Genomic DNA, 14783 nt, shown 5'->3' with positions numbered 1-14783 from the left:
AAGAATGCTGCCTTTTACTAAATATCGTTAGGGATGATTAATTATTGAACTATACTGAACATTTCATATCGAACAGTTTGTGTGCTTTTCATGTTTAACACAAGGGTCTTCGGAAAGTACAGAACGTTCTGGTTTGACTCTCACCAACACCGATCAACAACTGACCTTCGTACTCACCCACTTCAGTTTGGCGGCAGCTACGATCCAATCAGGTTGGCTACTGCTTAGCTGTGAGACTTTGAAGTACGTGACAAAATTGATTATACTGCCAATTGTACGGTGCGCAGTGTTATCCGCTTTGTAAACGGGCAAATGCGTCCTACCCTTCGAGAGTGTATAGACGGATGACTGAGGTTTACGGTAATGTGATGAACGAAGCGTCAGTTTGGAAGTGATGTATCATATTTAATGGAGGACGGAAAGGACTCAAAGCAAGGACTGAAACAAAAATCCAAGAAGACAGTCCATAATTAGTGGACTGCACTCATTCTTTCCAGACATTTCAAGGTATTTTACGAGATTTTTAGTGCACATCTGGGCTATAAAGAAGTGTGTGCCAGGTGGGTTCGGATTTTATCAGACGAACACAAAAACAAACGAACGGCAGGTGGATTGATATTTAAAGTTACTATCTTCTGGGTTGTTAGGCTGCGTCAAATTTCCTTCTAAAATAATCGACGTTTCGACCTCTCTGCTGGGGTCTTCTTCAGATTGTTTCGGTTTCCACTATCACTAGAGCACTGTCAGACACCAGTGTCGCGTTCTCTTAAAAAGGGGAGTTTTCCCGCGTTTGTGCTGGAGAAGTCGGAGCAATGGTTAAAAATCTTGTGGCTTCCGTTGGTGGGCCATCGTCATAGGCTAATGTTCCCGCGCTGATGCAGAGGAAGGGACGTTGTTGGCTAAACTCTTGTGGATACTAATGATCGCCCATCATCGTTGGACAGAAAGGCACTATTCCACACTTACGCTGGAGAAATGTTAATGGCTGAAATTCCTCCTTCTGCTATTGGTCGGCCATCATCATTGGCTAGATGCGAAATGGACAGAGCAAGAGAGGGCGAATGTTTACCCAAAATATTATTGTCCGCTGAGGTGACTTACAGTGCATTGTTTGTATTGCACGCACACCGTGACCGCATATTCACGTCCTTGATGACGGGAAGCCACGAAGCCGGGATCCTGCAGCCATCCTCTCTATTGAAATTTCATGCATTCTTGGAAATATTAACCACTTCTCGGACCTTACTTCTATAAATGTTAGTTTCCCTAGCCATCACACGCACCGTATCGATGTCAGAGCCTCAGTTCTCATGATGTTCCGCTACTGCCAATTTCACACCTTGTTTTAGTCGCTTGTGCTGTTCGTGTTCTTTAATGCCTTCTTTAAGAGTTTTCCAGTTTCGTCCATATAAACTCTGTCGCAAACACATGTCACCTGATAGACGCCCGCATTGTGGAAGCAATCACGTGCATCCGTTTTCAGTCTGAAAAAATGGTTTATTTTGTTTTCGCTATAGAAATATGTCTGTATACCATTTTTCTTTAGACTTATGCTTATGCGGTCAGTGACCCTATAAACGAACGGTAATCTGAGTGAGAAGGCGGTTCCTGGTCATTCTTACTAGCGTGATTAATATTCCGCTCAAAAGACCTGTCGATTGAACAACTATCATAGCCATTTGCCTTCAATGTCCTCTTTAAAAAATCCAATCCGATTCCAGGTTGTCGTCATCGCTGATACGGAAGACACGTAAAGACAGTGTTGAGCACTGCTTGCTTCTGGGCTTGGTGGTGGTACGAAGTGGAATATAAATACCTGTATGTGTTTATCGGCTTACTATAAATTCTGTAACTAGAGCGTTATCAGATCTTCTGTATATCAATACTTCTAAGAACGAGAGACCGACCTCACTCTCAACCTCCAAGGTAAATTTGATTTTGGGGTGAATCCCATTTAAGAAATTGTGGAACCCATGAAGTTCTTCTTCGCTGTGTGGCAATATAAGACATGGTTTACGTAGCGGAGCCCACAAGAAGGCTTTAAAGAAGCACTACTTAATGCCTAATTCTGACGGTACATGGACCGAACGCAATGTCGAGTCCAGCCATGGTGAACAAGTGCCAACACTTTGGCCATCACCATATGGACATTGGTAATGCTGATCGGGAAGAAAGGCCATTGAGACAGAACAGAGACGACAATTTCCACGAAATCGAGGAAGTGATTCGCAGCATTTGCAAAGTATGGAGGATATAGCTCAGCAGATGCATCGCAGTAGGCGGCGTTCATTCCATCGTCCGAGTTCATCTGCGGTATCGGAAATTGGCTCAGGTAGCACTGGGCGCTCACTGTCACATGTACACAAAGGCGCAAGTTTTTCGGAGCCTCTGCCTTACCTTGATCGTTACTCCGTAGAAGGAAATGAATTCCTAAGCCATATCATTAAGGGCGACGAGGCATTGGTCCGTTATTTCACATGTGCAACGTGCAACAAAAAGAGCGTCTGTGGAACGAAGAGTTACCTCCTCACCTCCGCGGAAGAAACAAGAAGTTGCGCCATAGATAGTGAAGGTCATGGGCACAGTTTTTTCGATGGAAGTTTCGTAAGCAAATGCCACACGTACAGATCTAACACCATTCTATTTTCATCTTCCTCTTCAAGCTAAAATAAAATTTGAGGTGAAGGGGACGGAAGAGGTTTTCCCAGGGCGAGAACCTTAACGCTTCTGCTCTGTAATGGCTCATAACCGAGATGGGAATTGCTATCATCGAGGAATTAAAGTACTGATAGAACATTCCAACTGTCGTTTACAGAGACTTGATGACGAGAAGAAATAGTGTCTCGTACCTGTGTCACTTTGATATTGAGTAAAACTTACTTTGGATGACATATTCATGTGCATCTACTTTTGTATCACCATGTATTTATGTGAGAGACGCAGCATTCTTGAAACATAATTTCCCGAACTACTGGTTCTCTAAACTTATTAAAAACTTTTAGATAGAAGATAGTCTTGTTTCTTTCGAGATTTCGGACTGCAGCTCCGTTAACATCTCCAAAGAATTTTCTTGCTGTACTTCACCTTTACAGATTCAGATTCGTAACTCCAAATTTTATGTCATTACTACGTTAATTCTAACTCATTAGAATATCAATTAGTTAAATATTGTTCAAGAACATCTGGACCTACGTTTCACAAGAATTTCCCATTAAGTCGGACTCTTTCATACGCTGTCCCAGTAACTTATTTTATGAAACTGATCCACTTCATATAGTTCCGTTATGTTAAGCGTATATATTGGTTTCGGCATATTCGCTGATAGATCACTAGCGTCGTAAACATGGCATTATTCATTTTAACTATTTCACGAGCAACAATCAAGGTGTAACGAAATGGATAATTCATAGTATGAGATTTTCACTCTGCAGAGGTGTGTGCTCTGATATGAAACTTCCTGGCCGATTAAAACCGTGTGTCCGGCCGAGACTCGAACTCGGGACCTTTGCCTTTCGTGGGCAAGTGCTGAAATGTATAATCTTTCTATAGAATATTTTGACGTTTCCTATTGATATTATTTTAGCATTTGACGTGTTTAATTAAAATCTCAGTGGCAAAGGATGATCAGTTTTTTACCGATGCGATCTTGTGCTCTGCAGGATTGATTCTGTGTATGGGCGTAGGTTGCGGGTGGGTGGAGGGAGGGGGGAGCGAGTGGCGGAGAGGACGGAGTTGAATATTGTATCTTGAGGATAACTCGCCGAGGGAAACAGACGGCCATAAGCACTTTCCGGAATATATATATATATATATATATATATATATATATATATATATATATATATATATATATATATATATATATATATATAGTGAAACATTAGGTCGTATTTTGTGCAGAATTGCTAAATATTTTCAGACCTACCTATCTAGGTGTCGTATACAACGAAAAAACAGAATGGAAGGTATTTTAATTCTTCAGTTGCAGAATGCTATGGTGATCAGCAATCTATATTGTTTGAACATTAGTTATATAACTTGTCGACAGTTCACTCGTACTTTTCCAGTCGTGCACCATCTTGTACATTGAAACGGTTGAGGGTATTACACAACGGAAACATGCGATATTTGCAAATTAACTAAGTTTGTTTGATGTTTTAGAAGCTTTACTTGCCTTGCCTTGAGGTTACCACTCTCAAGGTAATCTATGTTTGCTTCCACTAGTGTCTGTTTCACAAGGTCTTTCACTTGTAAATAATTGTAAATAAAGTTCGATAATACTTCTACTTAATTTGAATTAATATAATGATTATTGATGTATATTCGAATGATAATGTTACATACTATTAAACACAGTATTGACAAATTTCTCTCAATTGAAACCCTTTTAAACCTCAATTAAATATTTTTTCCTATGAAATACTATCATTTAAAAATGGAATAAGAAAATACAACTTCAGTTAAAGAGCTGACCGGAGAGAGAAGTCAGGTAAATGTTCTAAGGTGCTGCACTCTCCCCATTTACCCAATACGTTGAATTAGTGATGATCTTCTTCGATGCTGACGCGATTCGAATCAGCACATATAGCCAAAAGTGTAAGAAAACCGTCGAAAATTACAAAACAACTATTTTGTGTGAAGTTACACAACCCTTACAGCGAAAGCAAGTTGAGAACAACCGAATGCTGGAGTGTAAAATAGTAGAAACAGTTGCCTAGTAAGTGAGAAAAAGGACTAAATGCTTAAAATTAACCAACAAAACGGTATATATTTGTCATATATAATTTTAAGCCAAACACCCACCCACATAAGGCAATAATACATGCTCTAAGATTTGTAAAATATGCATGTTTCCAGAATAATGAGAGAGCAAAGAAAAATTAACACTACCCTGAAAATGAAACTATGCGTAGAAATTGTAGCAAATACGAAAGTATGCACAATTTTTCTTACAAATTAGATATAGGAGAAACAAACTCCTCAATATTAATTCATAACCACCAAATGATAGGGTCTACTGACATGAAAACCAATTGTAATTTTGATATACATATATTTTCAATAACTTGTTTACAAAGGTAAATAAAATATTACATTATACAAAATAAATATTACACTTGTTTTATTTCATATTGACCCTTGTACACTGATGATTCCTCATTCCTTTTCACATTAGACATACATATCACATCAGAAACTTGAACATTTGGTACATTTGCGCGAGGATAATGAGTTTCTAAACCATCTGAGTACACAGAACATTCAGCTATCACTTCAAATAACATTTGAGTATCTGTATACTTTGAACATCACTGTTCAAACTACTCGTACTTAAAGCATATGTAGGATTTATGCCTACATGAAGACTCGGCTGAACATTGGTATCATGAAGTCTAACATTATACCCAGCAGAAGCAATATCAGCTTTTTCTATTAAGTTATTATATCCAGATGAATCAGTATTTCTTACTGGAGAAATAGCTCCTACTAATTGTTTATGAATTTGTGCTGGTTCAAATGGTGTTGTAGAAAAATTATCACATGTTACGAGTGGAGTGCTTATCACCATTAATTGTGTACCGTTGAGGTATACCCTGAGCAGAAGATGTTATTGGAAAAATATCAATATTAACTGGTTTTAGGATTTTATGAAAACCTAAAGTAGGATTGTATTCGTAATTAACAATAATACTGCCAGTACGAGCATCTGCATCTACATCGGAAACACATGATTGTACACATTTCCAACACCAATTGTGTAGACCTTTCTTTTATACTTGTTACACACCCATAATAGTATTTTAAGTTAATGGGTTGCCCAAATTGATGTGCAGGAACTGTAGTTAAAAAGTCGCCCTCATCATTTTTGTACCCATACCAGGATTTCCAAATAGGCGAAAAATCACGTTCATGGTCTATACTAGTTGTTTTCATTGGAGCTGGGTTACCAAATAAAGTAGGCTTCACGTTAACACCAGGTATTTTTAAATTAATGCCCACACTAGTTATCATATTTTAATTTTTATTTAAAGTTGCAAGTTCTGTTTCACTGGAATTGGTAGGAAAAGCAATCCTAGGATTTCGGGCAATTACTTTTGCTGAACAATGAACAATTCTACTACCATTTGGCAATAAATCGAATTCAGACGGAGTCATGTACAAAAATGGTCTATCAAGCGGAATTTCAGCCAAAGGAGTAATCATAAATACAGCATCAGAATGAGTAATAACTTTATATGCTAAGCCATATGTAAAAAATCTGTGCACTTTTCTATACGTAGTAATATTTCCCGTATCTAATATTGATGGTGCAGGTAACGGTACATCACGTGTGTTAGCCGAATCACCGATTCCATTAGCTGATGACGCTGCAGTGCCCGGAAGTGTCTTTTTACGTTTCTTTGCACTGTTTCCCTTTTGCGATTGCCCTGAACGTTTTCCTAAATCTACATCCATAGCACTCATATTTGTGTCAGAGTCAGAAAATGGAACTAATGGAACACCTCGATTGTGATCTTCTGGTTCGTCTTCGGAATACTCGATGTCGTCGTCGTCGTGATCCGTCCCACCGTCGCTCGTTGATGTTACTGACGTTGATGGCCGCTCGTGATATACAGGCAAACCACGACGTACACGCGGCATTAGCCACAGTTCATAAGCATAACGTTTCTGGCCTTCATGCATTTCATTCCAATTTGGACGTTCCCAAGGAGGCCAATCGTAATTCTGCTGAAGGCAAGAAACGTTATTATTACTATTATCTCAATATTATATATACATTATATATGTAAAACATAAATAAATGTACATACCTTGTTGTTTGGCATCAGGTTTTTTCGGGTATAACACTTTGTCAAGTTTCTTTTCCACAAATGTTTTTAATTTCAATCCTTACTTTTCTGCAAACGAATGCCAATTGCGTGTATGACTCCAATCAATAGCAAAGTCTACAATGGCTTTAGCATCCAACAGCTGCACTCGTTGTCTAAATTCTTCTTCCGTAAAAACACGTTCTCCAGCTTCCTTCAATAAACGATCGTACCCAACGTCGTGTTCTTTAGCAATGGCATCAGCTCCACTTCGTGGTGAGTCTATATTTATAAGTTTTCCAGGTCCCACGTAATCACTACCAGGTAATGTTAATCCTTTATTTTTTACTCTTTCAACCAATATTGTAGCGCCGTACGCTACTCCTGCACCTGCTACGGCTGTTACACCAGCAGCTCCAGCTATTTGACCTGTAGATAACGAGGTGCTTAAGGTCACACCATGAACTGCTGTTTCAGCTGCCCCAGATAAATGTGACGTATTTTCAGATGCATCTATCTCTATTGCTGTATGACCTTCTTCACCGTACTGATATGGACGACGCTGGAGCAATCCAGTATTTACGTCTTCTGTTGGCCTTGGCTCCATTTCAAATTCAACAACTTCTTCGTCTAAATCATCGTATGCAGGATTTTCTCCATACCTAATTTCATCTGCAGCATCTTTGCGAAACATTGTCCTTATACTATTACTCCTATTAACATTAAAAACGTTTCCTCTTTCTGCCATTTCAATATCGTCCACTGGTCCTGGATATAAAGTTCCTCCGTCGTACTGTATTGAAACATGTTGTTCCGTGCTTAAATACTCATTTAACCAAGACATTGTGCTGACTAAATAAATGTTACTAGTTTCTGCATTTATATACGTAACAGCAACATCTGTCACTGCATGGCGCAGATGACTGTGACCAATTACGTACGATTTCTTTCTGCCGCCAACCTTTTGCTGGCGTGGGTGTTTGCCCAGATAGCTGGCTTGAAAAGCCAACTATCTCAGCACCACAGCCATAGGCGCCATGACGACCTTGAGACCAGGGGCCCCAGGGGGAGGGGGGAGAGATCGAGTGTATGGTCAACATGAATCATGATGCACGTGCGGCCGCACATGTGCGTCGATTCGTTGACAAGGATTTCTGGTCGGATGAGGATAGGGTACTATCAACAGCAGCAGAAAATGGTATAACGGGAGAAGGATTCGTTATCAATAGGACGGTAGGGCAGAGATTGTATAACTGTGAACAGTTCAGTGACAGGGTTGTTCATATCAGAATCGACAGCAAACCAACAACGTCAACGATAGTTCGTACATTACGACGTCGGAAGCTGAAGATGAACAGATAGAGAAAGTGTATGAGGGTATTGAAAGGGCAATACAGTATGTAAAGGGGGATGAAAATCTAATAGTCATGAGGGACTGGAATGCAGTTGTAGGGGAAGGAGTAGAAGGAAAGGTTACAGAAGAATACGGGCTTGGGACAGGGAATGAGAGAGGAGAGGGACTAATTGAGTTCTGTAACAAGTTTCAGCTAGTAATAGCGAATAATCTGTTCAAGAACCACAAGAGGAGGAGATATACTTCGAAAAGGCCGGGTAATACGGGAAGATTTCAGTTAGATTACATCATGGTCAGACAGAGACTCCGAAATCAGGTACTGGATTGTAAGGCGTACCGAGGAGCGGGTACAGACTCAGATCACAATATAGTAGTGATGAAGAATGGGCTGAAGTTTAAGACATTAGTCAAGAAGAATCAGCACTCAAAGAAGTGGGATACGGAAGTACTAAGAAATCACAAAATACGGTTGAAGTTCTCTAAAGCTATAGATACAGCAATGAAAATGGTTCAAATGGCTCTGAGCACTATGGGACTTAACTTCTGTGGTCATCAGTCCCCCAGAACTTAGAACTACTTAAACCTAACTAACCTAAGAACATCACACACATCCATGCCCGAGGCAGGATTCGAACCTGCGACCGTAGCAGTCCCTCGGTTCCGGACTGCGCGCCTAGAACAACTAGACCACCGCGGCCGGCTTACAGCAATGAAGAATACCTCCGTAGGCAGTACAGTTGAAGAGGAATGGCCGTCTCTAAAAAGGCCCATCACAGAAGTTGGGAAGGTAAACAAAGGTGCAGAGAAAGTAAGTGTGAAGAAACCATGGGTAAGAGAAGAAAACTTCAATTGATCGATGAAAGGAGGAAGTACAAAAATGTTCTGCGAAACTCAGCAACACAGAAATACAAATCGTGAAGGAATGAAATAAATGGGAAATGCAGGAAGCTAAGACGAAATGGCTGCAGGAAAAATGTGAAGACATCGAAAATGAAATGTTTATGGGAAGGACAGTCTCAGCACACAGGAAAGTCGAAACAATCTTCGGTGGAGTTTTAGACATAGCCTGTTATTTATTTTATACGTGACATGTAAGTACTGTCTCTGTCTTCTACTGTTAGTCAGTACTTACGTTTTTATATAAAAAAAATTCTTTTCCCATAAATTTGTAATTATGTTAAAGGTCACTTTAAATGCTTAAATTCTGATGAAGGCATTCTTAGGAGTGTTGAAACCTGGTTAATAAGACTAAAAACTGTAACAGGGCTCATTTGCTTCAATTTTAACCTTCGATGACATTAAAAACAAAATGTTCAAATGTGTGTGAAATCTTATGGGACTTAACTACTAAGGTCATCAGTCGCTAAGCTTACACACTACTTAACCTAAATCATCCTAAGGACAAACACACACACCCATGCCCGAGGGAGGACTCGACCCTCCGCCGGAACCAGCCGCACAGTCCATGACTGCAGCGACCCAGACCGCTCGGCTAATCCCGCGCGGCTGACGTTAAAAGCAAGGGTGATAACATTAAGAGTGCAACGGTAATTCCACTGTTAAATGCAGAGGGGAGAGCGGATTGGTGGAAAGAACACATTGAATGCCTCTATGAGGGGAATGATTTGTTTGACGTGATAGAAGAAGAAACAGGAGTTGATTTAGAAATAGGCGGTCCAATATTAGAATCAGAAGCTGAAAGAGCTTTGGATACCTTAAGATCAAATAAGGCAGAAGGGATAGCTAACATTCCATCAGAATTTCTAAAATCATTTGGGGAAGTGGCAACAAAAAGACTGTTTACGTTGGTGTGTAGAATGTATGAGTCTGGCGACAAACCAACTGACTTTCGGAAAGCATCATCCAAACAATTCCGAAGACGGCAAGAGCTGACTAGAGCGAGAATTATAGCAAAACCATCTTAACAGCTCATGCATCCAAGTTGCTTACAAGAATAGTATACAGAAGAATGGAAAAGAAAATTGAGGATGCGCTAGATGACGATCAGTTTGGCCTTAGGAAAGGTAAAGGTACGAGAGAGGCAAGTCGGACATTGCGTTTAATGACGTAAGCAAGACTAATGAAAAATCAAGACATGTTCGTAGGATTTATCGCGCTGGAAAAAGTGTTCGACAGTGTAATATGGTGCAAAGTGTTTGAAATACTGAAAAGTAGGGGTAAGCTATAGGTAGAGATGGGTCACATACAATACGATGTAGAACAACCAAGGATGAATAATAAGAGTGGACGACCAAGAACGAAGTGCGCGTATTAAGAAGGGTGTAAGAGAAGGATGTAGCCTTTCACCCCTACTGTTCAATCTGTACATCGACGAGGCAATGATGGAAATAAAAGAAGGGTTCAGGAATGGAATTAAAATTCAAGGTGAAAAGATATCAATGATACGATTTGCTGATGACATTGCTATCTTGAATAAAGGTGAAGAAAAATTACATGCTCTTCTGAACAGAATGAACGGTCTAATGAGGACAGAGTATGGACTGAGAGTAAATCGAAGAAAGACGAAGATAATGAGGAGTAGTAGAAAGGACAACAGCGAAAAACTTAACATCAGGTTTGATGGTCACAAAGTAGATGAAGTTAAGGAATTCTGCCACCTGGGCAGTATAATAACCAATGACGGACGGAACAAGGAGGACATCCAAAGTAGACTAGCAATGGAAAAAAGGGCATTCCTGGCCAAGAGAAGTCTGCTAATATCAAATGTCGGCCTTAATTTGAGGAAGAAATTTCTGAGAATGTACGTCTGGAGTACAGCATTGTATGGTAGTGAAACAAGGACTGTGGGAAAACCAGAACAGAAGAGAATCGAAGCGTTTGAGATGTGGTGCTACAGACGAATGTTCATAATTAGGTGGACTGATAAGGTAAGGAATGAGGAGGTTCTACGCAGAATCGGAGAGGAAAGGAATATGTGGAAAACACTGATAAGGAGAAGGGACAGGATGATGGGACATCCGTTAAGACATGGGGGAGTGACTTCCGTGGTACCAGAAGGAGCTGTAGAGGGCTAAAACTGTAGAGGAAGACAGATTGGAATACATGCAGCAAATAATTGAGGAGGTAGGTTGCAAGTGCTACGCTGAGATGAAGAGGTTAGCACAGGAGACGAATTCGTGGTGGGCCGCATCAAAAGTAGTAATTAAAGTAAAAGTAAGAAAAATATATAAATAAACACACCAAAACAATTACGTGATAGTTGCGATTTTGTTTCAATCAAAACAACAGACATGATGGCATCAAATGGCTAGATATTTCGGCTTGAAATATCTCAATGTTTTGTGTTTGGTCTTCCACAAGTGGCGAAGATCGTAACTGATCGATGTACGGACCCCCCTGGCATTTTAAACGGTTCTACGACCATTAGAAGGTATAAAGTTATGCTAATGAATTCTCCAACCATTTGTTGTATTCTTTCATCGTTGGTACTGATTATTTTTAGCTTTAAGTGCCTAGAATTAACTTCTTATAGAATGTATTTGGTGCGTGTGGTGCATTTGGTGGACGATATGTTTCTTGAGAACGACTAGTAGACGAACCAAATTATGCCGCAAAATAAATTAAGGTATAATCAATGTTGCCCATGTTACATAAAAATTGTTGAACCATTAACGACAAGTTCGAGCTAGCAGCTTTCGACATGGGAGTAATGTAACAGCAGACATTTAAGTTAATAGCAGTATGCGTAAGTGAGTTAGGAGTCCTTCCATGAACTACAATCACTTTTGTTTGCAACCGCAGGTAAACCTGCACTCATATTCAGAAATTATTTTCCAGGCAGATATCAGCTGTAGATTGCTTACGTTTAGAATGCTATGTCATATTTGTAAACTATTTCCCTTATTCTGTCCACAAGCGTAAACTAACGTAAGAAAGCCTCGGTGTCTCATAGTGTGTAGGAGCTCACCAATTTTAGCAGATACTGCACACGTACAGCCCTATTCTGGTATATTGTGTCAAGCTTTGACAGTGAACAGGTGGTAACAAGGCGAATTGTCTTCAATCGCATTCCACCGAAATATACGTTCGCGCAACAGCATGCGTTAAACTCCTCAGAGACCAAACAAAGCGGATTGTATCTGACAAAAGTTTGGCCGCGCTGGAAGATGAATGGCGGTGCTGCTCCAGGACTCTCAAAACACAACCGGACGGCTTACAAGTGCAGATAAACAAGATTTACGTTGGACTGCCAGCACTGCGCGCCATCGTAAAAACAACCTGCTTGGTATGCAAATTGCAGGGGACACGAGCGAAACCAGGGGGGTGGTTCCATCCTCCCGTCGCCTTCTTTTTCTGTAATGCTGCTCTCAGCCTCAAAATAGCCCTGCGGAAATGCGCAGATGGCACAGAAAAGGATTTTGGAGAGTAATGGTGCCACTTTCGGCAACTTCTTACCTTTCCAGCTGTGAAATGGCTCATTCGTCTACAGTTGGAACACGTTTCGAGAATTGTCATATAAGTTCAGTTAAGAATGTTTCAAATGGTTCAAATGGCTCTGAGCACTATGGGACTTAACTACTGAGGTCATCAGTCCCCGAGAACTTAGAACTACTTAAACCTAACCAACCTAAGGACATCACACACATCCATGCCCGAGGGAGGATTCGAACCTGCGACCGTAGCGACGTGGGAAGTCAATAAACAATTGTCCACGTCTCATAATATGTCACGACTCGTTTCAAATTATGCGATGGCAAAAGAAATTTACTATTAAACGAGCTAGTAGAAATCACAATGACATTAGTTCACAAAGAGTCCTGAAAAGCGTGACAACGCTGTGCTACCAGTTTCTGACCAGAACAAAACGTCCTCGTGAAAATTTTAAGTTACTACACATGCGGAAAATTAAAAGAAAGTGAACCTCAGTAGATTTTCTCCAAGATTACACTGCTGATGTAGAAGTCTTAAGCATTGGGATTACTCAAAAATGAGACATAATGAATCAGATACCTAGGTGTAGCGTTCGTAAGAACACATTCACTTATTCTCTATAATGCCGACAAGGGATTTTGACCTGTTTGCGGTCGGGCGCTCTACGGCGCAATTCTAGTGGGGGCAACACAAAGAAGGCACATTGTAGCCAGGAGTCAGACTAATGGTAAGAATACGAATGACGGGCGTGCGCTGCCGATGTAGACAACCCTCTCACGACACCACCTCAAACTTTAAACACCACGCTACACGTTTCAATTCCCTGCAAAAGTTTCAAACTAAATTAAATCGCACCATCATTTGTCATTACACACATAGTAAGGGATGAAGACATACAAACATAAATACATACTAGCTGAGTACCTTGCATTCCCAGGCACGCATTTATCCCTGTTCTACAAGTCCATTTCCTCCATTTCCCTCTCTCTGCCTATTTTCTCCCTTTCTCCTCACTATCTCCTTCTCCTTTTCTTTCTGTCCATCTCCCACACTCCGCACTCTCTGTTAATCTCGTCATCTCTTCCTTCCCCTCCATCCATCAGTCTGCTACTCCCCCCCCCCCCACCCAGTCCCTCGGTCCATCTGCCCCTCTCTCAGTCTCTGTGTTCATCTGCCTCCTTTCTCCGTCTTCTCCATCCCCCTGTATGTCGACCTCTTCCTGCCCCTCTGTCTCCTCCTCAGCCACTAAAGTCCGTGTCCTCGTCAGTCCTCTCTGCCAACCTCGTTCTCCATCGGTGTCCATCTGCTCCTTCCTGCTCTCTGTTTGTCCATCTCTTCCGTACCCCTTCTCTCTTCACTTTATCATGCCACCCCGAGTAGGAATTTGCAGGATTCGAACCTGCGACCGTAGCGGTCGCTTGGTTCGAGACTGTAGCGCCTAGAACCGCTCGGCCACCCCGGCCAGCAACAATATTTCGAATAGAATTTCATTGCTCCATTCTATTTGTGTTTTTCAAACATTGTTATTATTAGGAACAGCTCGTCTGCATAGGCGAATGGTCGGTGCTGTTGACTGTGATGTTGGACTCCTGGGTTCGATTCCCGGTGCTATCAGAGATTTTTTGGTGAGAAGCCTGGGATGGCGCCATCTGAGGACCAACGGGTGCTTGACCGAGTGGTGGTAGAAACATGTCTGCTAACCACAAAACGGTGGGGAGGGCGGTGTGCTGACCTGCTCCCTACTTCAGCACCTCTCGATTACCCCTTTCGCTGAGGATGACACGGCGGTCGTTAGGGTCCCGTAGGAACGTCCGTCGCCTGAACAGCATTGCTTATGAATTATCAGGTATGGTTTGATTCAGCCTTCCACAGACATACATGATTGCTTGACACTCCATACAGTGAACAGTTCCTTTCTTTTTCTTTAGTACAAGAGTTAAGGCTATTAAAATGAAACTGAATGAATTGCTCAATGGTCCGCATTAACTGTAGTTGCTCAGTTCACTTATAAAACCATACAACCGCTTTCGCAACTTTTGAGTTGCATCTTCTGGTGCAAATATCTCTACAAAATTGTTTTTAAAATAAATGCAGTTATCTGAGACATTCTAAAATACCGAATGACTAGACATGAGCATGGAAGAAAATATTGCGCTTCAGGGTGTAAAACTTGTGTGTGTGTCACATACGCTCCAAAAGGAAGGGCTTACATATACTTAATAAATGCA

The sequence above is a fragment of the Schistocerca piceifrons genome, chromosome 7, assembly GCF_021461385.2.
Source record: "Schistocerca piceifrons isolate TAMUIC-IGC-003096 chromosome 7, iqSchPice1.1, whole genome shotgun sequence".
NCBI classification, from domain to species: domain Eukaryota; kingdom Metazoa; phylum Arthropoda; class Insecta; order Orthoptera; family Acrididae; genus Schistocerca; species Schistocerca piceifrons.
The sequence above is the reverse complement of the archived record's forward strand: the minus strand, read 5'-3'. Positions refer to the sequence as shown.